Below are 25,018 nucleotides of genomic sequence, written 5' to 3'. Positions count from 1 at the left end.
TTGATAGAGAGCCACTCATCGATGTGTGCGATGGTTGTGACTAATGCCGTTTTGGCATGAAGATATGAAGCAGCAGTAGAATAAACACACATATCATCAGCATACTGTAGGATTTTTGTGGGGGGAGTAATTATGCGTTCTAGGTCGTGTGTATATATACAGGAGAGGACTTAAAATTGCACATTGCGGCAAGCCCTGGGAGACATAAAAAGGTCCGATCATGGTACCTTTGAAACGGACGTAGATCGTTCTTTGAGTAATCAGGGTACTGATACTGTAGATCATCCGTGAAGGAATTCCGAATCCTGCCAGCTTGTCCAAGAGTATCGGTATTTGTACGTGATCATATGCACCCTTAACGTCAAGAAAAGCTGCCACTACTGTCTCTTCCGTTTGAAAGGCTGACGTGATATCCATATTAAGAAAAACATGTTATCCATGGTCCCTTTGCCTTTTCTGAAGCCGTATTGACTCCGAGGCAACAAATTACTTTTTTCAAGCCGCCATTCTAGTCTCCTTTTTACCATTTGTTCCAGTGTTTTTGCAACACACGACGACAAGGCAATAGGTCTATAATTAGTACCGACATTTGGATCTTTACCACTTTTGAGAATTGGAATTATTACTTGCGTCTTCCATGTTGATATGAGGTCTGTCTTCATCCAGTACTGAATAAAAATGTTCAAGAGAAAGTCTTTCGCTTCTATAGGCAGGTGTGCAAGCATAGAGTAGTGTATACGATCAATGCCAAGGCAACTGTCGCTCGATACTTTAATAGCTTCGTTGAGTTCTTCTTTAGAGAAAGGACGAAGGAGAATACGATAGCGGTCTTCTCCAGCAGGGAACCGATGGTTTAAAAATGGCACCGTGGGAGGAGCGACTGTATCTATGAATTCCTTTAACCAGGCCGTGGTAGCAGGAGGGGAGGAAGCTTCTTGTTCTAAAAGCTTTTATTTTATGCCAGATGCTTGCCATACTGGTTTCATTATTTAGGGACAGGTAAAATTGTTTCCAACTATCCTTCTTGGTTTTCTTCAGGAATTTGTTAACTCGCGCATTCACTTTTTGCACAGCCAAGAAGTTGTCCAATGAAGGATTCTGACGATAGGTTTTCAGGGCGAGTCGTCGCTTCGCAACTTCCCGAGAGCATTCAGAATTCCACCAAAGAAGGAGGAGAACGGTGCTTCATTACTGTAAACTCTTTTTTCTTAGGGATGCTGACGCCAGCTGCGACGTTCATAGCATTGAGTAAAACTGGGTAGGCATCTTCGACCCGTAAGTCACGTATCGTATTTGCGAGTGCCCGTTGAACCGTTTCCTTATAAGAGACCCAATTGGTTTCCTTGATTTTCCACGTACTATTAGAGTAACACATGTGCGTAGTATCGACGTTGATGTTAATGTGAAACTCTGTTGGGAGACGATCGGATCCCATTGAATCCTTTTTGACACACCAATTAGATATTTCAGTAAAGCAGGGGGTGCAAAGAGTTACATCAACTGCGGAGGGTCTACGGAGAGGTGAACTTATCATAGTAGGAGAGCCATCGTTGAGTATCACTAGGTTATTATCTTCGATAACGCTTATCAAGGTCCTGCCGTTCCTGTCTGTCACGTCTCCTCCCCACGCTACATGGTGGGCATTCACGTCTCCAGCTACGATAAAGGGAGGACGAAGCTGACTCATTAATTGTCTCCAGTCATCTTCCACGATACTGTGGTGGGGAGCGTTATACAACGAGACAACTGTAAAGGTTTTGTGGGCAGTTCGCATCTCCACAGCAACTAATTCAAGGTTGGTGACAGGTACGTGTAACGGGTGTGGTCGATGCGGCACCGAAGTTTTTACCAGTATAGCTACGCCGCCCCATCCTTCGAGACAGTCTTCCCTTACTGTAGAATAATTTTGAAAGCGAACAACTCGTTCGAATTTGAACCAAGTTTCACATAACAGAACGATATCAGGCTGACTTAAGAACAGTTCTCGTTGCAAGCTTTCTCTATTAGAATTAGCCGATCTCGCATTCCACTGCAATACTTTTAAAGCCGCCATAATTTAGGGAGAGAGAGATTGAAATATGTTCGAAACGAGATGCCGGATATCGGAATTGTTCATAGCACTATTTTGTCTCATGTTTTGCATGACAATATCAATCACATTTATTATCTTATCTATAAGTTCAGCATGACCTTGAGGTTGTCGTTGATTCGGCGCTTGTGGGGTTGCTAATCTGTGAGCAGCAGGCTGGTATGGATTTTGGCTGATCGGAGTGAATGAATGTTGCATGGGATATAACTGGCTGCGGTACGGAGACCTCTCACGAACGTTACTTTGGTTGTTTACTTGCGCCTGCCGCCGGGGAGGCCGGTAAGCGACGTGTGTCTGCTGGGGCACAGTTGCACACTGAGTTGCGTCCCCACATCCGCGTTGTTGATTCTGCATGCTTGCGGCGGGCAGCGGCGGGAAGAGTTGTGGGTTTTGAAAGACCGGAGAGCTCAAATTTGTTGGAGCAGGAATGATCGGAGCTGGCAAATGATGTTGTTGAACCCCGGTGACGGATGCATAGGTTGGCATACGAGCAATAGACAGCGCTTCCCTGAAGTCAATGTTGTTGAACGTAGCTAATTCTTGAGCTCGTCGCCGTATATGGTATTCCGGGCAGGAATGGTCTGTGGATGCGTGTTGTCCCCCGCAATGAGCGCAAATAGTGATAGGTGAGACACAGGATTCAACATTATGTGGACCACTACATTTAATGCATCTCATCTGAGATCGACATTGTTTGCTGATGTGCCCGTAACGAAGACAATTAAAACACTGCCTGACAGTTAGTACATAAAGGTCGACGGGACATCTTGTTACGTGAATAGACACGGCTTCCGGTAAGGTTTGAGAGTCGAAGGTTAACAAACAGGTCTGCAATTGAACGATTTGGTCTTTACCATATCTCTTCGTAAACCTCCGAACACCAACAACAGGGAAGGGAGATTGTACGACTTCCAAAATCTCCGCTTCTTCAAGGTTGGTGTCTACTTTCCTGATTACTCCCAGCTTATGGACAACAAAGGAAGGAATGTAAGCTTCTATATTTTTTGACTTTAATACCTCGCTGGTAACTAGGAAATTAGCCTTGTCTGGGGTTTTCAGTTCCACCTTAACTTTTGTTTTTCCTGCTGAAGAGATGTTAAGTATAGAATTCTTCACTTCTGGCAAGGAAATATGCAATAATTTCCCTAGTGCCATAGGGTGCAAGCGGCCTAAGTTTTTGTCCAAACATTCCATGTAAACTACGAATGGTCCGCTATCTGTACGTTTGTTAAAGTTGAGAGACCTCGGAGTAGGTGCAGGTCCCACAGGAGGGGTGTTAGTTGCAGCATGTTGGTTAGGAGTGAGCCCAGAAGCAGTTGCTACAGGGAGTCAGCTACATTTGAAACGTCAGTTACAGGTAAGAGTTGATTAGTGTCTGCTATGAAGGTTTTGGAATTTCTTAAACCCAGACTGACCTCATTTTGTCGCTTGTTTCTCGTAGCGGAGATGTTAACCACAAGACCACGAGCTGCTGACAAAAGAAACGCCTTACCTTCCTTGCAACAAAGACATCAATAATACATTAACCTTTGAACTTGCAATGTTAATCACTTGCATATATTATCTAGATAAATGCATTCGCGAAATTTCATTACTATACATTAATTATTTGCTGGTGCTGCGATTTTTTCCGTCAGTGTACTTGCTAAATGTAATTCTTAGCAACTAATCTGCGTTTGACTGTTTGCTCAATATCGATAATTTTTGGGCCGAAATTAAATACGGAAAACTGCATCCTTTTAAAACTTATACAGAACTCCGCCACCACTCCACGGTGTAACAAGAAAATCCTGAATTCGCCGAGATTAACATTCAGAGTCACTTCAACGATGCGGCATGTGAGAAATCTAAATCCATAATGTCTTATACCTACTGTGATGTGAAGATTTTAATTTTATCTCTGATGGATGTACGTAAGGGTTGTGGACGTTAAATTCGACCTCTCTTTACATAAACCTGAACAGGTAATGTGTGCAACAGACAAGTTTGCCCGTATTGAATTTTGTGTAAAATCTGTAATTAATTGGGAAGTTTATGTGTAGTTTGCCAACGGGCTTGCCGCAATGGTAACACCGGTTCCCGTCAGATCACCGAAGTTAAGCGATGTCGGGCTGGGTTAGAACTTGGACGGGAGTTTATACAGTCTACCGAGACCTGTTGGCAAACGTGGTGCACTCAGCCCTTGTGAAGCAAACTGAGGATCTACTTGATTGAGAAGTAGCGGCTCCGCTCTCGTAAACTGACATACAGCCGGGAGAGCACAGTGCTGACCAAGTTACTAGAATGAAATTTTCACTTTACAGCGGAGTGTGTGCTGCTATGAAACATCCTGGCAGATCAAAACTGTGTGCCGGACCGAGACTCGAACTCGGGACCTTTGCCTTTCGTGGGCAAGTGCTCTACCGACTGAGCTACTCAAGCACGTCTCATGCTCCGTCCTCACAGCTTTAATTCCACCAGTACCTCGTCTCCTACCTTCCAGATTTTACAGAAGCTCTCCGGCGAACCTTACAGAACTAGCACTCCTGAAAGAAAGGATATTTCGCAGACATGGCTTTGCCAAAGCCTGGGGGAAGTCTCTAGAATGAAATTTTCACTCTACAGCTGACTGTGCGCTGCTATGAAACTTCCTGGCAGATCAAAATTGTGTGCCGGACCGAGACTCGAACTCGGGATCTTTGCCTTTCGCGGGCAAGTGCTATACCGACTGAGCTACCCAAGCACGAGTCACGGCCTGCCCTCACAGCTTTAATTCTGCCAGTACCCCGTCTCCTACGTTCCAAACTTCACAGAAGCTCTCCTGCGAGCCTTGCAGAACTAGCACTCCTGGAAGAAAGGATATTGCGGAGACATGGCTTAGCCACAGCCTGGGGGATGTTTCTAGAATGAAATTTTCACTCTACAGAGGAGTGTGCGCTGCTATGAAACTTCCTGGAAGATCAAAACTGTGTGCCGGACCGAGACTGGAACTCGGGACCTTTGCCTTTCGCGCGCAAGTGCTAGTTCTGAAAGATTCGCAGGAGAGCTTCTGTGAAGTTTGGAAGGTAGGAGACGAGGTACTGGCGGAATTAAAGCTGTGAGGACGGTGCATGAGTCGTGCTTGGGTAGCTCAATCGGTAGAGCACTTGCCCACGAAAGGCAAAGGTCCCGAGTTCGAGTCTCGGTCCGGCACACAGTTTTGATCTGCTAGGAAGTTTCACAGTGCTGACCAAATTCCCCTCCATATCCGCATCCTGTGGTCTGAGGATGATACGGCGGTCGGTCGGTGCTGTTGGGCCTTCATGGCCTGTTCAGGCGGAGTTTAGTTTAGTTTTCGTGAGTATTTTGTCATTAACTAAGAAGCAACAGTTTTGAATTATTTTTTAATTGCAATTCTGTTCCACAAAACAACGTAATATTATTCAAGGGTTTGCCCCTTTTCTGTCATCCTGTTTTCACTGTCTAAAAAAATATTTTTTCAGGGATTATGTATAGACGTTTCTCTGGCATGGCTGAAAGTACTTCTCGTAATAGTATTAGTAGTCTTCAGAAGCAAATAGGCATTGATGACCAAGAAATATGGGAAATACATCTATGGTTGTGAAGTGAATGTGGAAACATATACGGATACTGCGATGGGGCGAAACATTACGACCACTGCCCGCCTCGAGAATGAGTACCAGTAGCTGCCGTTGCGGGCACGTTAAGCAGCAGGGAGAGTATTTAAAAAGAGCAAAGCGAATGGCGATTCGTTCTGGAGATGATACGGGCCGCAGATGGAGAAATGCACCGACATAAGCTATTTTTACAACGGCACACCACTACCAGCATCACGGAAACGGCAAAGCTAGTAGGCTGTTTGCTTGCTACTGTAATCAACAGTTGTGGAAACTGATTGAAGGACACTGAAACCACGAGTAGACGACAAGGTGGTGTGCGTCCTGTGTCAGCGAATTTTATTACGTGGTCGGTCGCAAACAGCGCATGCTCCGCCACGGCCGATTTCTCCACCTGCCCCAACAAACAGTGCCGTTAGGTTCGGTGATCCTGGTGTTGACTAATCGTCCCGTCATTACAACAGAGAGTTTTGTGCATCTGCGTGGTATGCTGTATATTCCCGACATTGCAATTGGCTCCCTTTTCTCCTTTGGCATCTGAGACTCTCTTTGATCTTCTTTGTCGGTTTATAAATAGTCTTTACACCGTGTTTGCGCAATATACGGCCTATTCTGTCCGTCATTCTGGGAATATGTGGCAGAAAGGCTGTACCCGACATTTCTTTTTCCTATGTGTCACTGAGGCATGTGTTTGATCAATGACACACCTTAACTAACTGGTGGAGTACCCGTTGCTCCTCAGAATGCTTTCCACGTGCTGCAGGTCACAAATTCGTCTTGCTCGCGTTAGGAGCGTACTAATCATGCCTCTTTCATGGCTCGGGTGGTGACGTGACAGTTTGTGCAGATATCGGTTCGCCCGCATCTCGTGGTCGTGCGGTAGCGTTCTCGCTTCCCACGCCCGGGTTCCCGGGTTCGATTCCCGGCGGGGTCAGGGATTTTCTCTGCCTCGTGATGGCTGGGTGTTGTGTGCTGTCCTTAGGTTAGTTAGGTTTAAGTAGTTCTAAGTTCTAGGGGACTGATGACCATAGATGTTAAGTCCCATAGTGCTCAGAGCCATTTTTTTTTAAGATATCGGTTCGTGTGTGTCGGTTTTCGATACACGTTGTGTCCCAGGTTTTCACCATCCCTCGTGACCAGCACATCTAGAAAGGGTAGCTGTTGATTCCCTACCACATAGTAAAACTCGCCGTCAAGGAAGTTCTTGCTGTAGAGAAAAGCTATCACAGCCGCTTGTCCAGAGAAGCTGTAGAAATACACAAACATGATAATAAAATTATCAAACAAACATCGGCCGAAGGACCCGAGACAGAAGCCAACAGTCGGTTTGTCAAGAAGTGGCCACGGACCGAGCGAGGTGGCGCAGTGGTTAGACACTGGACTCGCATTCGGGAGGACGACGGTTCAATCCCGCGTCCGGCCATCCTGATTTAGGTTTTCCGTGATTTCCCTCAATCACTCCAGGCAAATGCCGGGATGGTTTCTCTGAAAGGGCACGGCCGACTTCCTTCCCAATCCTTCCCTAATTCGATGAGACCGATGACCACGCTGTCTGGTCTCCTTCCCCAAAAACAACCAACAACCAAGTGGCCACGGAAGTCCTAACAATTTTGTAAATGTTGATGTCTTGGCCACCAAACTCGTCTGACCTGAATTCGATAGGATACATGTGGTACACGATCGGGCACCAGTCCCACGTTTATATGACACTGGTCTGTAATTAACCGCGTGACCTGTGCGTAGAAGTTTGGTGCCACATACTTCTGGAGTCCTATTAAGGTCCTGTCGTACCAACTGTTGCTATACTGCGTTGCAAAGGTGTACCAACACGCTACTATGTGGCTAGTTATAATATTTTGGTTCAAAGTGCGAATTCCACTGCCTGTGTATTCCAATACATAGAAAGAAGGATCCTTTATTGTATGATTATATGAAAGCGGAACAAACACTGGTAGCAGTTACTTCTGTAAAATATCTGGGAGTATGCGTACGGAACGATTTGAAATGGAATGATCATATAAAATTAATTGTTGGTGAGGTGGGTGTCAGGTTGAGATTCATTGGGAGAGTCCTTAGAAAATGTAGTCCATCAACTAAGGAGGTGGCTTACAAAACACTCGTTCGACCTATACTTGAGTATTGCTCATTAGTGTGGGATCCGTACCAGGTCGGGTTGACAGAGAAGAGAAGATCCAAAGAAGAGTGGCGCGTTTCGCCACAGGGTTATTTGGTAAGCGTGATAGCGTTACGGAGATGTTTAGCAAACTCAAGTGGCAGACTCTGCAAGAGAGGCGCTCTGCATCGCGGTGTAGCTTGCTGTCCAGGTTTCGAGAGGGTGCGTTTCTGGATGAGGTATCGAATATATTGCTTCCCCCTACTTATACCTCCCGAGGTAAAATTAGAGAGATTCGAGCGCGCACGGAGGCTTTCCGGCAGTTGTTCTTCCCGCGAACCATACGCGAGTGGAACAGGAAAGGGAGGTAATGACAGTGGCACGTAAAGTGCCCTCCGCCACACACCGTTGGGTGGCTTGCGGACTATAAATGTAGATGTACATGTAGAATCAAATTGCACTTATATGATTATAATTATTTTCAAATTGCAATGTTTGTAGGAACTGTGTTTTCTTTCGTACCATTGGTGATGTAAAAGTCTGATCACAATTATGAACAAGGGTATGCCTGTTGGGTATTTTCTGTTGAATCCGAACATCCGCACGCTTTCCTGAAATCTGAATATTAGTGAATTGGGTTGCCTCACGATGTATCGTGTCAAAGATACAGCTTGAACTTAATGTCCATTGTGAAGTTTTGTGGTAAAAAAGAAAAAAAACATTGTCCCCTATTAAGCCACCACACTGGTAACTTGGCAAACCTATCTCTTAAAAAATATGCGCCCGATTTTGTTTCTCCATGTGATTATTCCATGCTTCACGCGGATTCTGAATTATTATTTTTCTTCAGGTGGAATTTTATTACGAGAGACAGCTCGTTCAATTCGGATACAGGTGTGTTGTCCACCTATATCCTGGCGACCATGTTGTTTATTTCAATTAATAATGCAGAGAAGTACTTAGTTCGCTTCGCGGTCGAAGTCCGGTTGTGTGCCGTTAAAAAATACATAACATCACACAGTACTCGACGAATGATGCTCATTGAGACTGGGTACGAGCTACCGTGAATCGTTTAAATGATTTTTGCCGCCTGCAGCTATATTTTTCTATACTGATTGTACGATTGTACAACTTCGCTTTTACAATTAGACCATTATCAAGTATCCTTTACAACGGAAGCGCCCATGCATTCATTGTTTTAGTAACCAGTTAAGAGTTAAAAATAGTAACAAGACAGACCTTAAAAGTGCTAAGATTAATTCGACTTACTATACGAAAAATTCATCGACGCACATTGTCATACAAGTCTCTGCACCTAAATAAATTTAAGTAGGGGTGAGCGTTATTATGCTTTCGAATCCGTGTTTCGTAGTTGCCATAAAATTGAAATCACTAGCATGGTAAGTACGGATAAACGTTACAGTTTTTAAAATTACACACGCTCCACATACCATAGCAGTCAACATTTGCGTTAAGGTCTCACGATTAATGGGGGCAAGAGACGTGGACGGCTGTTGCAAAGATTTATGTTAAATTATGTACATACATACAAGGACGATGTACTCAACGTAGATAGATGATGTACCTGGGTGCTTTCCTTCATGTGGACTCAAAAGTGATAACCTCTTAAAATCTCAGTTGTAATTACACTATTGGCCATTAAAATTGCTACACCACGAAGATAACGTACTACAGACGCGAAATTTAACCGACAGAAAAAAGATGTGATATGCATATGATTAGCTTTTCAGAGCATTCACATAAGGTTGGCGCTGGTGGCGACACCTACAACATGCTGACATGAGGAAAGTTTTCAACCGATTTCTCATACAGAAACAGCAGTTGACCGGTGTTGCCTCGTGAAACGTTGTTGTGATGCCTCCTGTAAGGAGGAGAAATGCGTACCATCACGTTTCCGACTTTGATAAAGGTCGAATTGTAGCCTATCGCAATTGCGGTTTATCGAATTGCGACACTGCTGCTCGCATTGGTCGAGATCCAATGACTGTTAGGAGAATATGGAATCAGTGGGTTCAGGAGGGTAATACGGAACGCCGTGCTGGATCCCAACGGCCTCGTATCACTAGCAGTCGAGATGACAGGAATCTTATCCACATGGCTGTAACGGATCGTGCAGCCACGTCTCGGTCCCTGAGTCAACAGATGGGGACATTTGCAAGACAACAACCATCTGCACGAACAGTTGGACGACGTTTGCAGCAGCATGGACTATAAGCTCGGAGACCATGGCTGCGGTTACCCTTGACGCTGCATCACAGACAGGAGCGCCTGCGATGGTGTACTCAACGACGAACCTGGGTGCACGAATGGCAAAATGTCATTTTTTCGGATGAATCCAGGTTCTGTTTACAGCATCATGATGGTCGCATACGTGTTTGGCGACATCGCGGTGAACGCACATTGGAACCGCGTATTCGTCATCGCCATACTGGCATATGACCCGGCGTGATGGTGTGGGGTGCCATTGGTTACGCGCCTCGGTCACCTCTTGTTCGCATTGACGACACTTCGAACAGCGGACGTTACATTTCAGATGCGTTACGACCCGTGGCTCTACCCTTCATTCGATCCCTACATTTCATCAGGATAATGCATGACCGCATGTTGCAGGTCCTGTTCGGGCCTTTCTGGATACAGAAAATGTTCGACTGCTGCCCTGGCCAGCACATTCTCGAGATCTCTCACCAATTGAAAACGTCTGGTCAATGGTGGCCGAGGAACTGGCTCGTCAGAATACGCGTCACTACTCTTGATGAACTGTGGTATTGTGTTGAAGCTGCATGGGCAGCTGTACCTGTACACGCCATCCAAGCTCTGTTTGACTCAAGGCCCAAGCGTATGAAGGCCGTTATTACGGCCAGAGGTGGTTGTTCTTGGTACTGATTTCTGAGAAGCTATGCACCCAAATTGCGTGAAAATGTAATCACATATCAGTTCTAGTATAATATATTTGGCCAATGAATACCAGTTTATCATCTGCATTTCTTGTTGGTGTAGCAATTTTAGTGGCCAGTAGTGTATTTTTTTTAAAATGACTGCTAATACACTGGATGTGTGGAGCATCCGTTTCATAGGACGCTTAATAATATTCTAAGGCTGAAGCTGTGTAATCGTACAAAGAATAAAAGAAAAATGACAGCTGCTGGCGGCATTAATTCATTTAAACACTTCATGACTGGTTGCAAAGGCAAAATACATTGTAGTGCGATAGTATGTAGGGAGCAGAAATCCAGACTAACGTCCAGAGAAAATTTTCGCAAAGATTTTTTCATCATGGATGGAAAATTTAGAGAAACTTGGTTACTCAAGCTACAGAAAGAGATAAACTCAAGGCTCGCGGCAAAGAAATCTCCCCACGGTACAGTTTGAGATGTTCCTGGATCTTGAGGGAGCAGATTCATCTACACTATCTGATCAAAAGTGTCTGAACGTCTATTAATGGAAATTAATAGAGGATGTGTCCACCCTTTGCCTTTATGACGCCTTGAAATCTGCGGTGTACACTTTCAACGAGGTATGTGGTGGAATTGTAGCCCGTCCTTCCTTAAGAGCCGAAAGCAGAGAAGGTAGTAGTGGTCGACGCTGGGGTCTCGAGATATGTCGATCTTTTAACTGGTGCGTAATGTGTTCCAGTGGGTTCAGGTGGGGACTCTGGGAAATCCAGTCAATTTCGTCAAAGATATTATCCAAAAACATTGCTTCACAAATGCTGCTTTGTGACTGGCTTGATGGTCATGCTGATACAAAGAATCATAGTCCGCGAATTGTTCCTCTACTCCAAACAGTGCACAGTGCTGTGAAACGTATTCATATCCTTCCACATTTAGTGTTCTCTTAAGCCAATTCGAGGATTACAGCCTAAAGAAACGAACACCGCCGTACCGTACCACCACCTCTTCCGCACATCACTGTTGGCACTACACGTGATGGCAGGTACTCTCCAGGCATTCGGCAAACCCTAACCCTCCCATCGGATTGCCACAGGGTATAGCCTGAGTTATCACTCCAAATCACTCGTTTCCAGTCATCCGCTGTCCAGCTGCGTCGCTCTTTATAGCACTTCAAGGGCCACTTTGCGTTGACCACAGAAATGTGTGGTTTATGAGGAGACGGTCAACCATTGCACCCCGTTCTTTTTAACTCCCTACGCACAGTCACTGTGCTGGCTGGAATGCTGGTAGACCATTGGAACCCTCGACGGATTCCTTCCACTGAAACCATGCAATTTATTTTACAACCAGCCTCCACGATGCTTGAGATCTATCTGGACTTGGTTAAGCTGCGGTTGCTCCTTCGTGTTTCCACCTCACAATCACCACACCAACAGTCGACATGGACAGCCTTAGAAGGGTTGAAATGCCCATGATGAATTTTATTTTTACTCAGGTGACATCCACTGACTAGTTGACATTCGAAGTCGCAGAGCTCTTGTGACCGATCAGTTATGCTGTCACAATACCACTCGCCTCCTTTTATACTGGCGGGTCAGGTTCTCGTGACATCTAGTGGTTAGTTCCACATTAAATAGGGGTCCGGATATTTTGACAGGATTGTGTATAAGAACTCTATCAACTTGTCCGTGAAATCCACTTTCCAAAGAATAGGGCACGGAGAGAATATGCGAAGGTGCAGTTACAACCTCCATCATAAAATACATGTTCCCAAGAAATTGTGCTAAATGATTATGAGTACAGGGTACACTTCTGTCAGTGGATTAATCAGCGCAATACTGTAGCGCCAAGGTCACTACCGTTTGTATTGTTCACTGCTGAGGCCATTTTCAATCGTGGCGGGTTTCTCCACTGCCGCAGTAGACATATTTGGAGTGATCAAAATCCATACCCCATTCTCATTTCAGTTCAAAAGAAACATATCTCGAAAATCTTGTTGGCAGGAATCCGGCAAGACCAGTTAACAGGACTACATTAGCTACTGCTCACTCTGAGTGTTATTCGTTGTGCTGGATGTCTACCGTCCGGCGACTTGAATTCGTGCGTCTGCTTTGCGGGCGCCGGACTTGGGGGCGCTGATCCGGAAATAGCCTCTAGCTGTCATGTGAGCGCCCTCTGCGGTCGACACGCGGTGTACGGCGGCGGCGAGGAGCATCAGTGTGCCGGCTCTGTGACTTGGTGCCATTCAGACCTTCTGGTTTGATCGCCGAAGTAGCGTTGTGCGGCTCGGGCATAAATGGACAAACTTTGGTGGTTCAGTTACAGGCTAACGAAAGAATGTTAGAAGCTTGAATGTGGTAGGGAAGCTATAAAATCTGAAAAAGGAAATGCAAAGGTTCAATCTAGGTATGGTAGGCGTCAGTGAAGTATAGGGTAACATCAACAGCGGCAGAAAATGGTATAACTGGAGTAGGATTTGTTATGAATAGGAACATAGGGCAGACAGTGTATTACCGTGAACAGTTTAGTGATTGCGTTGTTCTTATCAGAACTGATCGAAAACCAACATCGACAATGATAGTTCGTGTTTACATGCCGACGTCGCAAGCTGGAGATGAAGAGATAGAGAAAGTATGTTGATAATGAAAGGGTAATGTAGTACATGAAGGGAGATGAAAATCTAATAGTCATGGGGGACTGGAATGCGGTTGTAGGGGAAGGAGTAGAAGAAAAGGTTATAGGAGAATATGGGCTTGGAAAGGAATGAGAAGGAGAAAGACTAATTGACTTCTGTAATAAATTTCGGCTAGTAACAGCGAATACTCTGTTCAAGAATCCCAGATGAGTAGTAATACTTGGAAAAGGCCGATTGATACGCCAAGATTTTAGTTAGATTACATCATGGTCACGCAGAGGTTCCGAAATCAGATACTGGATTGTAAAATGGACATCTCTAAAAAGGGCAATCATAGAAGCTGGAAAGAAAAACATAGGTAAAGAAAAGAAACCATAGGTAACAGAAGAAATACTTCAGTTAATCGATGAAAGAAGGAAGCACAAGAATGTTCAGGGAATTTCGGGAATATAGATACAGGTGGCTGAGGAATGAAATAAATAGGAAGTGCAGGGAAGCTAAGACGAAAGGGATGGATGAAAAATGTGAAGAAATCGAAAAAGAAACGATTGTCGGAAGGACTGACTCAGCATATAGATAAGTCAAAACAACCTTCGGTGACATTAACAGCAAGAGTGGTAACATTAAGAGCGTAACAGAAATTGTACTGTTAAATGCAGAGGAGAGAGCGAACAGGAGGAAAGAGTATACTGAAGGTACCTATGAGGGGGAAGATTTGTGTGATGTGAGGTAAGAAGAAACAGGAGTTGATTTAGAAGACAGGGGATCCAGTATTAGAAACAGAATTTAAGAGAGCTTTGGAATACTTAAGATCAAATAAGACAGAGGGGATAGAAATCATTCCGTTAGAATTTCTAAAATCATCGGGGGTAGAGGCAACAAAACGACTATTCACGTTGGTGTTGTAAGACGTCGTGGTTTCCTGACATTCATTGCTTACATATTCCGCCCTCACAATCATATTCCGCACATAGATACACTTCATTCGAAACCACACTCGAAAAGATAAAGTCAATGTTGTATGAAATGTAAACGATATGCAAATAACCAGTAAATCGCCAAGTGCGCACAGGGGTTGAACTACTCGAGGCTGGTGTACACACACACATTCAAGACACAATGTTCACAAAAGCTTTTAGTTCGGGAGAGGCAAACCGCACGCCAGGAGGCCGGTCCCTTCAGAGGACGAGTCAACCTATCTACGTCGGCCGGCGACCGCCCGTAGTGCAGACAGCATTTGCCCGAGTGAAAGGGAGAACGACCCCGTTTTCGGCTTAAAAGCAAATTCCGCTACATTGTGTGGGAGCGCCCAGCCTACACATTCTTTACAAACATAGCACACAGTTTCAGAGGTTTTCACAGGGAGACAGCAAACTCCAAACGCTGATGCTACAGACTTCCGGATTAGTCGCCTTAAACGAAACGTCGTTCTCCCTCTTTAGAAGAGCAATGCTGATTGGCAGACGATATTCCTGACGCCTTGAGCTGAAGGAGTAATGGAAGATACCGAAAGATATTCCCCTTCATGTCTAGCGTGGAGAGGGGCTGTTCCGTTGTCACTCTTGGAGCGAGAACACGTAACGAAAGTGTGTGCGCTTGTACGTGTACTCAAAGATCGAGGAACAAGTCTCTCCTCAGTACTTCACTGTGAGAGCACCTCTGTCAAGAGCGAATCGCAGTGCGACTCTATATTGAGTCCTTGCGATTAAGCGTTGTTCACTGTGATGGCCGCCACACTTATTGTGCGGTGTGAAGAGACAGAGTTATAGTTAAACACATGTGAGCGAATTTTTGAGTGGCATCGCAGTAGACTGGTTATCTGACCGGTGTACCACGCCAATAGTTAGACTAGGCTCAAATAGGAGTCCTTGACTTCATCAAGGCGTAGGGAGAGTTTGGTTGGCGAAGGTCAATCCAGATAGAACGAGAGTTATCTTATTTGTCAGCAGTGAGCGGCACAGACAGCAGTCATCGCAGCCTACGGTATTGTGAGCTACAGCTCTTGCGAGCCCCACATTTCCTCCACAACAGTACACTTCAGTGCATTTCACACGCGACAGCCTCGACCATACCTAGCAGCATTCTAACGGATAATTATTCAAGTTGAGTAGGTGTGGCTCTCAGCCATTCTGCCAAGTCAATAACAATCTTAAACTTTGTATAGAAATTTCATTAGTGAATCCTATCCTTAAGAGGTACTTCACATTCCAAAAAGAACCCGGAAATAACTTGTTCAGTTCATAACTAAAAGTGCCATTGTGTTTTCTCAGAATTTTTGCAAAAAAAATGATAATTTTCGTTAGTTTCATGTTTTTCTTACACTAACTAGCTCTACTCCAGTACCCAAGTATCCCACTAGTTATGTAAGAAATTTTGTGTCATTTCCTTACAGTGGACGACTCCAGAAGATATTTATTGCTACAAGTTTTTCAGGCATTTCTCTTTAAAACGTTAGGAGCGTCTGCCTGACTTCTGTAGTAGTGTAGGTGTGGAAATTGCATCTTGCAGGAGCCACAGGGTAAAGGGTACATCTCAGATTAATCCGTTGCGCAGAATGACAGAATAGCACCCACACGCTCACAGTGTGTAGAATGTATGAGTCTGGTGACATACCGTCTGACTTCCGGAAAAATATCACCCACACAATTCCGGAGACTACAAGAGCAGACAAGTGGGAGAATTGCCGCACAATGAGCTTAACAGCTCATGCATCCAAGTTGCTGACAAGAATAATATACAGAAGAATGGAAAAGAAAATTGAGGATGTGTTAGATGACGATCAGTTTGGCTTTAGGAAAGGTAAAGGCGCCAGAGAAGCAATCTGACGTTGCGACTGATAATGGAAGCAAGACTGAAGAAAAATCAAGACACCTTCATAGAATTCGTTGACCTGGAAAATGCGTTCGACGATGTAAAATGGTACAAGATGTTCGAAATTCTGAGAAAAATAGGGGTAAGTGGTTACGTATAGTGAGAGACAGTTAATATGCATTATGCACTAAGATGAAATGGAATAATAAGAGTGAAGGACCAAGAACGAAGTGCTCGGATTACAAAGGATGTAAGATTCTAATCGCCCGTACTCTTCAATCTGTATATCGAAGAAGCAATGACGGTAATAAAAGAAAAGTTCAAAAGTGGGATTAAAATTCAAGGTGAAAGGATGACATTACTATCCTCAGTGAAACTGAAGAAGAATTACATGAACAGTCTAATGAGTACAGGTAATGGACTGAGAGAAAATCGAAAGAAGACGAAAGTATTGAGAAGTAATCGAAATGAGAACAGCGAGAAACTTAACATCAGGACTGGTGGTCACGAAGTAGATGAAGTTAAGGAATGCAGCAACCTAGGCAGCAAAATAACTAATGGCGGACGGAGCAAGTAGGACATCAAAAGCAGACTAGCACTGGCAAAAAGGCCATCACTGACCGAGACAAGTCTACTAGCATCAAACATAGGATTTAATTTGAGGAGGAAGTTTCTGAGAATGTACGTTTGGAGCACAGCATTGTATGGCAGTGAAACATGGACTATGCAAAAATCGGAACACAAGAGAATCGATGAATTTGGATGTGGCGCTACAGAAAAATGTTGAAAATTAGGTGGACTATATGGAATGAGGAGGTTCTGCGCAGAATCGAAGAGGAATGGAATATGTGGAATACACTGACAAGGAGAAGGGACAGGATCATAGCATATCTGCTAAGACATCAGGGAATGACTTCCACGATACTAGACGGAGCCGTAGAGTGCAAAAACTGTAGAGGAAGACAGAGATTGGAATATATACAGCTTATAATTCAGGACGTAGGTTGCTAGTGCTACTGTGAGAGGAAGAGTTTGGTACAGGAGAGGAATTCGTGGCGAGCCGCATCAAACCAGTCAGTAGACTGATGATTTAAAAATATGTATATATAATGGTTGGGGTCCGTAGTCACATAATTGATCTGCAGCTTCCGCGACTGTGAAGTCTACATGACTGAGTTATCAGTTTGGTATTGCTAGTATCCTGTCTGTAGGTAACGGCCCTGCCGCAGTGGATACACCGGTTCCCGCGAGATCACCGAAGTTAAGCGCTGTCGGGCGTGGTCGGCACTAGAATGGGTGACCATCCAGGCCACCATGCGCTGTTGTCATTTTTCGGTGTGCACTCAGCCTCGCGATGCCAATTGAGGAGCTACTCGACCGAACAGTAGCGGCTTCGGTCAAGAGTACCATCATAACGACCAGGAGAGCGGTGTGTTGACCCCATGCTCCTCCTATCCGCATCCTCCACTGAGGATGACACGGTGGTCGGATGGTCACGGTAAGCCACTCGTGGCCTGACGGCGGGGTGCTTTTCTTTTCTTTTTTTTTTTAGTATCCTTTCTATTTTGCTTGAGTGTGTAGTCAAGTCGTAGGTTGTTCATTCTCTCTCTCTTTCTCTGTGCTCATGAGTAGGAGAACGTTCTATAGTGACGTTTTACATCCTTATGTGGGAACGTGACTAAAGATTTTACGCATGTGCGCTGATTGTACAAGATTTTAGAGTATTTTGAAATCTTGTTGAGATTCATCTTCTAAGCACCGTACTCACGAATAAAGCGTAGGGTTTTCCCTGTGGCTGTAGCCTGTGGAAGTATTATACGCTGTATGAATTCTGGTGAAAAATACCAGGAAGTGTGTTTACGTTCGGCCACATTAACAGTGAGCAAAAAACTGAAGTGTGATAAAATGCAGTCTGCGCGGCCTTTCTGTGTTGGTGTCAGTGTTGTATTTAATTTAATTACAAGCACTAGTATAAGAATTTCTATTGGCTCCCTGTAGGGTTGCCCTTTTATTCTAAACCGAGATGTGGTACACCATGGTTCCTTAGACTACTATACTTATTAGTTACCTTGCATTAGTGATACCTATGGAAATCTAGGGCTGTGCTTTAAATGGATGTTAATGCGTGCTAAGTTATTTAAATACTACTATGCGAGAAATCAACTGCTTCGACTGCTGATGCTTTGGCGTGGAGAGAGCGTAGCGCTTGACACCGTACAATTAAGCTGGTTCACTGGGCACTCGTAGTTGCGTGCGATGTGCGTTGTGTCCGATGGTGACTGGTGACCAGGGTTCATTAGTTATTACGTGTGGCATAAATTGTTATTGTGGAGATATTCTCATCAACGAGGACAACCTAAACAAATGATGAATTCACTTGCCTATGATTATATTTGGAGCAAGCTTGTTAAAGCGAAAGCTAAACATTGACGATAATGAAAATTTAAGTGCTTATTACCACACGAAAAAAATTTAATCTTTGATTAATGATAGTAATTGGAGTCAGTTTTGAAATTTTTTATTAAATAAAAATCTGTGGTTTTTACAGATTGTTTAAAGCCCATACAATTTTGTTTGATCATGAAATTTTAACCGCAAGATCCCTTCAGAATATATTTGATGTGTTCATCTCAAACCTTGTGTTGCCTGTGGTATTTAAGGGATGGTGACGTTATAACTGGGCCGTGGTTGTTATACCGAATCTCAGTTACATAGCCACTGCTGGGGGATCGGTGGTGCTCGACATCGCCTTCCGCGCTGGTGATCTCACACCGACGACGGACTCTCCACTGAAGCCTTCAAGATTATTGATCCTGCCGCAAATGAAAGTTTCAATAAATGGTACTCAGCTCAACCTCGTTCACACCACACAACTAAAATTCTTGGTTCTGCGTCACCTGGTGTTTATTCGAAACGTGCTTCCGTAGATGCCGGAGACGGTACCTCTTGCTGCACGCCAGAGGATGCGTTTCCGTGCGTCCGACTTGCATTCGAAGCGATGATCCTGTCACAAGGAGAGTAAGATTGCCGGTTGCCACCCCCATGGACTTATTCGTATGATGTTACATGAAGTTATTGACATATAAAATGCCGATGTTACGGAAGAGTTATTGGTTGGTATTTTCCTAATTTAACTGGTATTGCCATTGTACAACACACCACTATGTTAATTCTGAGTATGTAGAAAAATTTCGTGCGCTTTTGTAATGCACACATTGAGAGTGGTTGTTCTCACTTTATACGCACTGGCGGAAGTAGATCTGTGAGGCCATGTCCTAAGCCGGGTTTGATAGCTCAGTTTACCACGAAAGGCAGATGTCCCAGACTCAAGTCCCGGTCTGGCACGCAGTTTTAGTCTGCGAAGAAGTTTCAAGATGTAAATTGTTTATGTCAACAAAAAACTAATAGTGCATTCTTGGCAGTTTTTCTTTCATGGGCATTAGTTCGTGGTATAAGGTATGTATCTGTGCCTAACGTTTCGCCTCAAGATGCTGGAGACATCCTCAGAGTCTATAAAGACGTAGTTAATTACGTAGAAACTTCAGAAAATAAATTACACATGCCTACCATTGCGCAACAAGAATGGCGCATTATCAGAAGAGAGAGCATATCTCCGTAGGCACAGTTCTGCTGCGATACGGATAAACAGTTCCATCAAAGGGCGTCAATGAAATGGCGCGGCAACTGTAAAAGTGCTCCAAAGCTGAGACACGCGGGGCAGTACGATTATTGTGGGCAAAACGTCTAAATTGGACACATATTCACCTTGAAATTCTGACGATATATGGACCAAATGCAATTCGGGTCTAGTTGTAATGAATTGGTGCCAACAATGTTACCAAGCCCCAGAGACTTGGGTGATGCTGCTGTGATAGGAAAGGAAGGCCATCGAATCAATCACAGACGATAACGTACGGATAATCGAGGAAGAACATCCGGGGGAAAGAGATGTTCCAACGACGAGGACGTTCAATTCCTCGCGTTCACACAGCGGTTCTCGAATGGCTCTGTGACCAAGGAGCGGATTTGTATCATCGAGGAATTAAACGATTGACAGAACGTTCCGACGTTTGTTTAGAGATACTTGATGACCGTGTTTAAAAATAGTCAAGTATGTGTGACACCTTGAAGAGCAGTGCAAGCAAGATTCAATAAAAAATACTTGATCTGCCATAATAATGTGTAGCTTACTTTTTGAAGCCCCTCATGATTTTCGCACAAGCTTGGAAATTCGATCTGTGTTTATACGTAAACGTGCAACTTTTGGGTCGTAATAACAAAAAAATGGCTCTGAGCACTATGGGACTCAACTGCTGAGGTCATTAGTCCCCTAGAACTTAGAACTAGTTAAACCTAACTAACCTAAGGACATCACAAACATCCATGTCCGAGGCAGGATTCGAACCTGCGACCGTAGCGGTCTTGCGGTTCCAGACTGCAGCGCCTTTAACCGCACGGCCATCGTAATAACAGACTATTGACAAAGATAGTGGAGTCGCACAGTGGTATGTTACTAAGCTTATACTGTAGAATAATTGGCGCTGTTTAATTTATTTACCACTGAAGCAAACAGTTTGTCTCATTAGTCATTCTTCTTTTCTATTTAAGTTGTTTTTGTGATTCTGAATTTCTCTATGCATGTTGGTATATTGATGATTGGATCTTAATGAAACTTAATGAAACTATCGTTACAGATCAACGCATGTGCTAGTTCTCTGGTCCAAGTATATGATCTGCTACTGTCGATGTAACCGAATTGCCCACACGAAAATTGCCTCAAGTTGAACTTGCTTGGTTTAATGACGGGAGGTACTTCTACATTTCTGGATGTGATAACAAGCAGAACATTTATTGTTGGAGTGTTGGGACCCCTACGGCAAATCACGAGAGTCCTCTACAAGCGAAAAAGTGTCACTTTGGTATGTAGTCAGTAGTGAGGGCATAATTGGGACTTTGGGACTTATTTTAGAACCACAACTTCAGTAATTGGATCTGGGGCTAGTGTGGTTTCAGCAAGATAGTACCACGGCCTGTACTGATAGAAATTCGATTACTGTTTCGAGGAAAATCTACCCTGGGCGCTTGTTCTCCCAGTACGGTGACATTCCATGGCCCCTACGCTCGCCATGCGACTACTTTTTATGAGGCTACGTGAAGTGTATAAACGTCGACCCAGAGGCATAACAACCATGCGGCATGATCACCTTGACAAGGCCACATTCCACAACAGATGCTTCACTAAGTTATTAGAACTTCAGGAACAGCTGCGGTAGTGCATTATCAATTATGGACATCACTTGCAAGACCTGTCGTTGAAAACCTCATAATACTCAATTACATTTGTACCTTATTGATGACAAAATATAATTTTGTTCTACAACTTTTTTATATTAACCTTAAAAGTCAGAGATACTTCTCTACCCCTCCCTGTGTTACGTTCCACGTCTTTCACAATAACACTTGTCATCTGCAAACAGAACAAATATTTTGAGCCACCTGTAATGCTTAGTAGCAGTTCTTTGGTATATATCAAGAAAATCAATGGACCGAGAACAGAACTCTGTGGCACCGCCCACATTACAGGACCCCATTATATCCAAATCGGCCGGCCGGTGTGGCCGTGCGGTTCTAGGCGTTTCAGTCTGGAACCACGTGACCGCTACGGTCGCAAGTTCGAATCCTGCCTCGGGCATGGATGTGTGTGATGTCCTTAGGTTAGTTAGGTTTAAGTAGTTCTAAGTTCTAGGGGACTGATGAACACAGATGTTAAATCCCATAGTGCTCAGAGCCATTTGAACCATTTTATATCCAAATCCCTTCCCTGTTGACACTGAAGGACAACCTTCTGTTTCCTGTTTCAACCATTGTTGAGACTAAGTTGTGGTTGCGAAATACTGATATGAATTAATTACTCGACCACAAGGAAAATCTATTTGGCTTGCGGAGAAAAAGGAACACAGTTGGCAATATTGATCCGTACGACTTATCTTAGAAGATAGAATGCAGAAAGGCAAGCCTACATATATAACTTTTGTAGATTTAGAGAAAGCTTTTGACAGTTTTGACATTAATACATTCTTTGAAATTTTGAAGGTATAAGGGCAAAATGTGAGAAGCTACAATGCTATCTACAGTTTGTACGGAAGCCTGACTGCATTTATAAGAGTCTAAGGGCCTGAAAGGGCCCCAGTTGAGAAGGGAGCTATTCATGTTTGAAGCGTCTCCTCGCGTGTTATTCAACCTGTACATCGAGCAAATAGTAAAGGAAACTAAGAAGAAACTTGGAAAGGGAATTAAAGTTTAGTGGGAAGAAATAAAAACATTGAGATTTTCCGATGAAATGGTAATTCTGTCAGACACTCTAAGGATTTGTTAGACGCAATGCACTGGAGTAAGACCAGACGATGGTGAAGGAATTAAATTAAGAAACCAGCCACTAAAAGCAGCAGATGAGAATCGCTGCTTTGAGAGAAAAATAGCTGCTGAGTGGCAATATCAAGAAAGCATTTGTGAAAATGAGAAATACATCAACATCAAATACGTATTTAAGTATCGGGAAAATCTTTTCTGAAGTATTGTTCTGAAATCTAGCCGCATGCTGAAGTGGAACGTAGACGATAAACATTTCAGACAAGATAAGAATAGGAGCTTTAGATATGTGGTGCTACAGAAGAATGCCAAAGATTATGTGGGTATATCTGGTAACTAAGAGGTACTGAATCCAATGAGGATGACTGAAATTATTTACGGTAAAACTGGACTAAAAGAAAGAATCGGTTGATGGGGCACATCCTGAGGATTTCCAGGAGTCGTCAATCTGGTAAAAGTTGCAGAAATCATACAGAATTACGGAGGCATGATTACAAAAAATAATTCAAATGGCCCTAAGCACTATGGGACTTGATATCTGAGGTCATTAGCCCCCTAGACTTAGAACTACTTAAACCTAACTAACCTAAGAACAGCACACACATCCATGCCCGAGGCAGGATTCGAACCTGCGACCGTAGCAGCAGCGCGGTTCCGGACTGAAGCACCTAGAACCACTCTGCCACAGCGGCCGGCGGCGTGACTACAGTTCACAGTGAATAGGTATAGGTTCCAGCAATGTGCAGAGACGAAGAGGGTTGCAGGGAATAGAGTGGAGGGTTGCATCAAACTAGTCTATGAACAGTACCACTGAGCGAGGTGGCGCAGAGGTGAGATCATGGAGCTGCATTCGGGAGGACGACGGTTCAAACCCGCGTCCGGCCATCCTGATTTAGGTTTTCCATAATTTACCTGTCATTTCAGGCAAATGCCGGGATGGTTCCTATGAAAGGCCGCGGCCGATTTCCTTCCCCATCCTTCCCTAATCCGATGGTATCGATGACCTCGCTGTTTAATCCCCACCGCTAAGTCAACCAACCAACTAACCAACATGTGCTCTTGGCCGCATGTGCAGTCGGTATTGTACTTCTGGCGCGGCAAGTGGCGGGCGTATATCGCTTAAAGTATTCTAATATGCACACATCTCTTTTGTAATTTTAATCACTGTGTGAATGTCCTGTCTTGTCAGCACTCCTCTGGTGCGCCCGGTGACTGTTTTTTCACGTGGCAGAAGACCTTTCTTCTTAGCTGATCCTTTTCTGAAAGTAGCTCTAGATATTTTTGGATGTAGTGTCTCATTTACCTTTCTGTCACATTACCTATTTCTCCTGAAAGCAATAGCTCGAGCTCTTCCTACAAGTAGTGTGGCTCAAAATTTTTTTTATCTGGGTTCACGAATGTCCTAATTTATCTTCCCCTTTCCTACTTGAAGGGGTGGTTGGAAATTTGTAATGGTATCTGTCCGTGTGAGTAGATCTTATGTAGATTTCGCAACTGTGCACCCAAAAATAAAGTTTAATCTGTCTCTCTTTCCATTATGTATTTTATATTAGAACTTGCTGACAGACCGGGCACTGCCCAGGTTTTCATTTTGGCAATTTTCTATTAGAATTGAAAACAAGACAATGAACTATGTTTGTAGTGTAATATCGAAGAAACTTCATTTTCATATGTTCGTGAAAATACTTTTGTATTATGAAAACTGTCGCTCAAAGATACCAGATAGTATCTGTACACTACTCTGAGCGCATCTGCTTGGAGTCTCTACAACGCGCTTTTGTAAACTTCTCTATGGCAACGCTTGTTCATAGCTCTATAGAAGGCTATCGTTTACGCTTGAAGCCTTTTGCGCTTCGCAGGTGAAGCTTGTCAAAAGTGCTGCCAAGTGTCAGACTGAAGATTACTCGACTGCAGTAGTTTTTTTGCAGCAAAGAATAAATGTATTAAAACTTCGTGCATGATGCAACATTTTTTCACGCATCTCAATGTGTATGACGTCGTATGTCTTGAACTAAGTGACGTGCAATGATATATTTGTGTAAGTACATTAAATGGCATGTGTGGATACTGTCTGCAAAATGTGTTGTGAATGGAGTTAATAGCGAAGAAGTAATACATTTAAATATCATGCATACGCGACAGTTTTTCACGCATTTCGGCGTTTATGGTGTCATATCTCCTGAACTGTGTTTGGTACTGTGATATAATCTGTAGGTGCAATTGTCGGCATGTGTGGATACTGTCTGCGAAATTTAATGCGGATAGAGTCGATATCACAGAAGTAATTAATTTAAACGTCTTGTATGATGCGGCAGTTTTTCACGCATCTCATTGTTCATGACGTCATATCTCATGAACTGTAATAGGTTGGTGGTTCCTACCCCTACAGCAATTGTTGCCTGACAGTAAGGCTGGTAACTGGGGTCCGAGATAGGTAAGAAATTTACAGTGTGAACAGATTTAGATCTCAAGATAATTGCTCGGAAGCGTCAG

The 25,018-nt window shown here is 43.9% G+C and overlaps 1 protein-coding gene and 1 pseudogene across 1 annotated transcript in view; one reads left to right on the top strand and one right to left on the bottom strand.

The window, feature by feature from the left end:
• The window catches only part of LOC124615994 (pickpocket protein 28-like), a 262,701-nt gene that overhangs the window by 117,556 nt on the left and 120,127 nt on the right, over positions 1-25,018 (bottom strand). The window lies entirely within an intron of this gene.
• Positions 17,367-17,484, top strand: LOC124617376 (annotated as a pseudogene).

The sequence above is a fragment of the Schistocerca americana genome, chromosome 5 (assembly GCF_021461395.2).
Source record: "Schistocerca americana isolate TAMUIC-IGC-003095 chromosome 5, iqSchAmer2.1, whole genome shotgun sequence".
In the NCBI taxonomy this organism is placed as follows: domain Eukaryota; kingdom Metazoa; phylum Arthropoda; class Insecta; order Orthoptera; family Acrididae; genus Schistocerca; species Schistocerca americana.
Note: the sequence above shows the minus strand (reverse complement) of the source record. Positions and strands in the feature narration are given on the sequence as shown.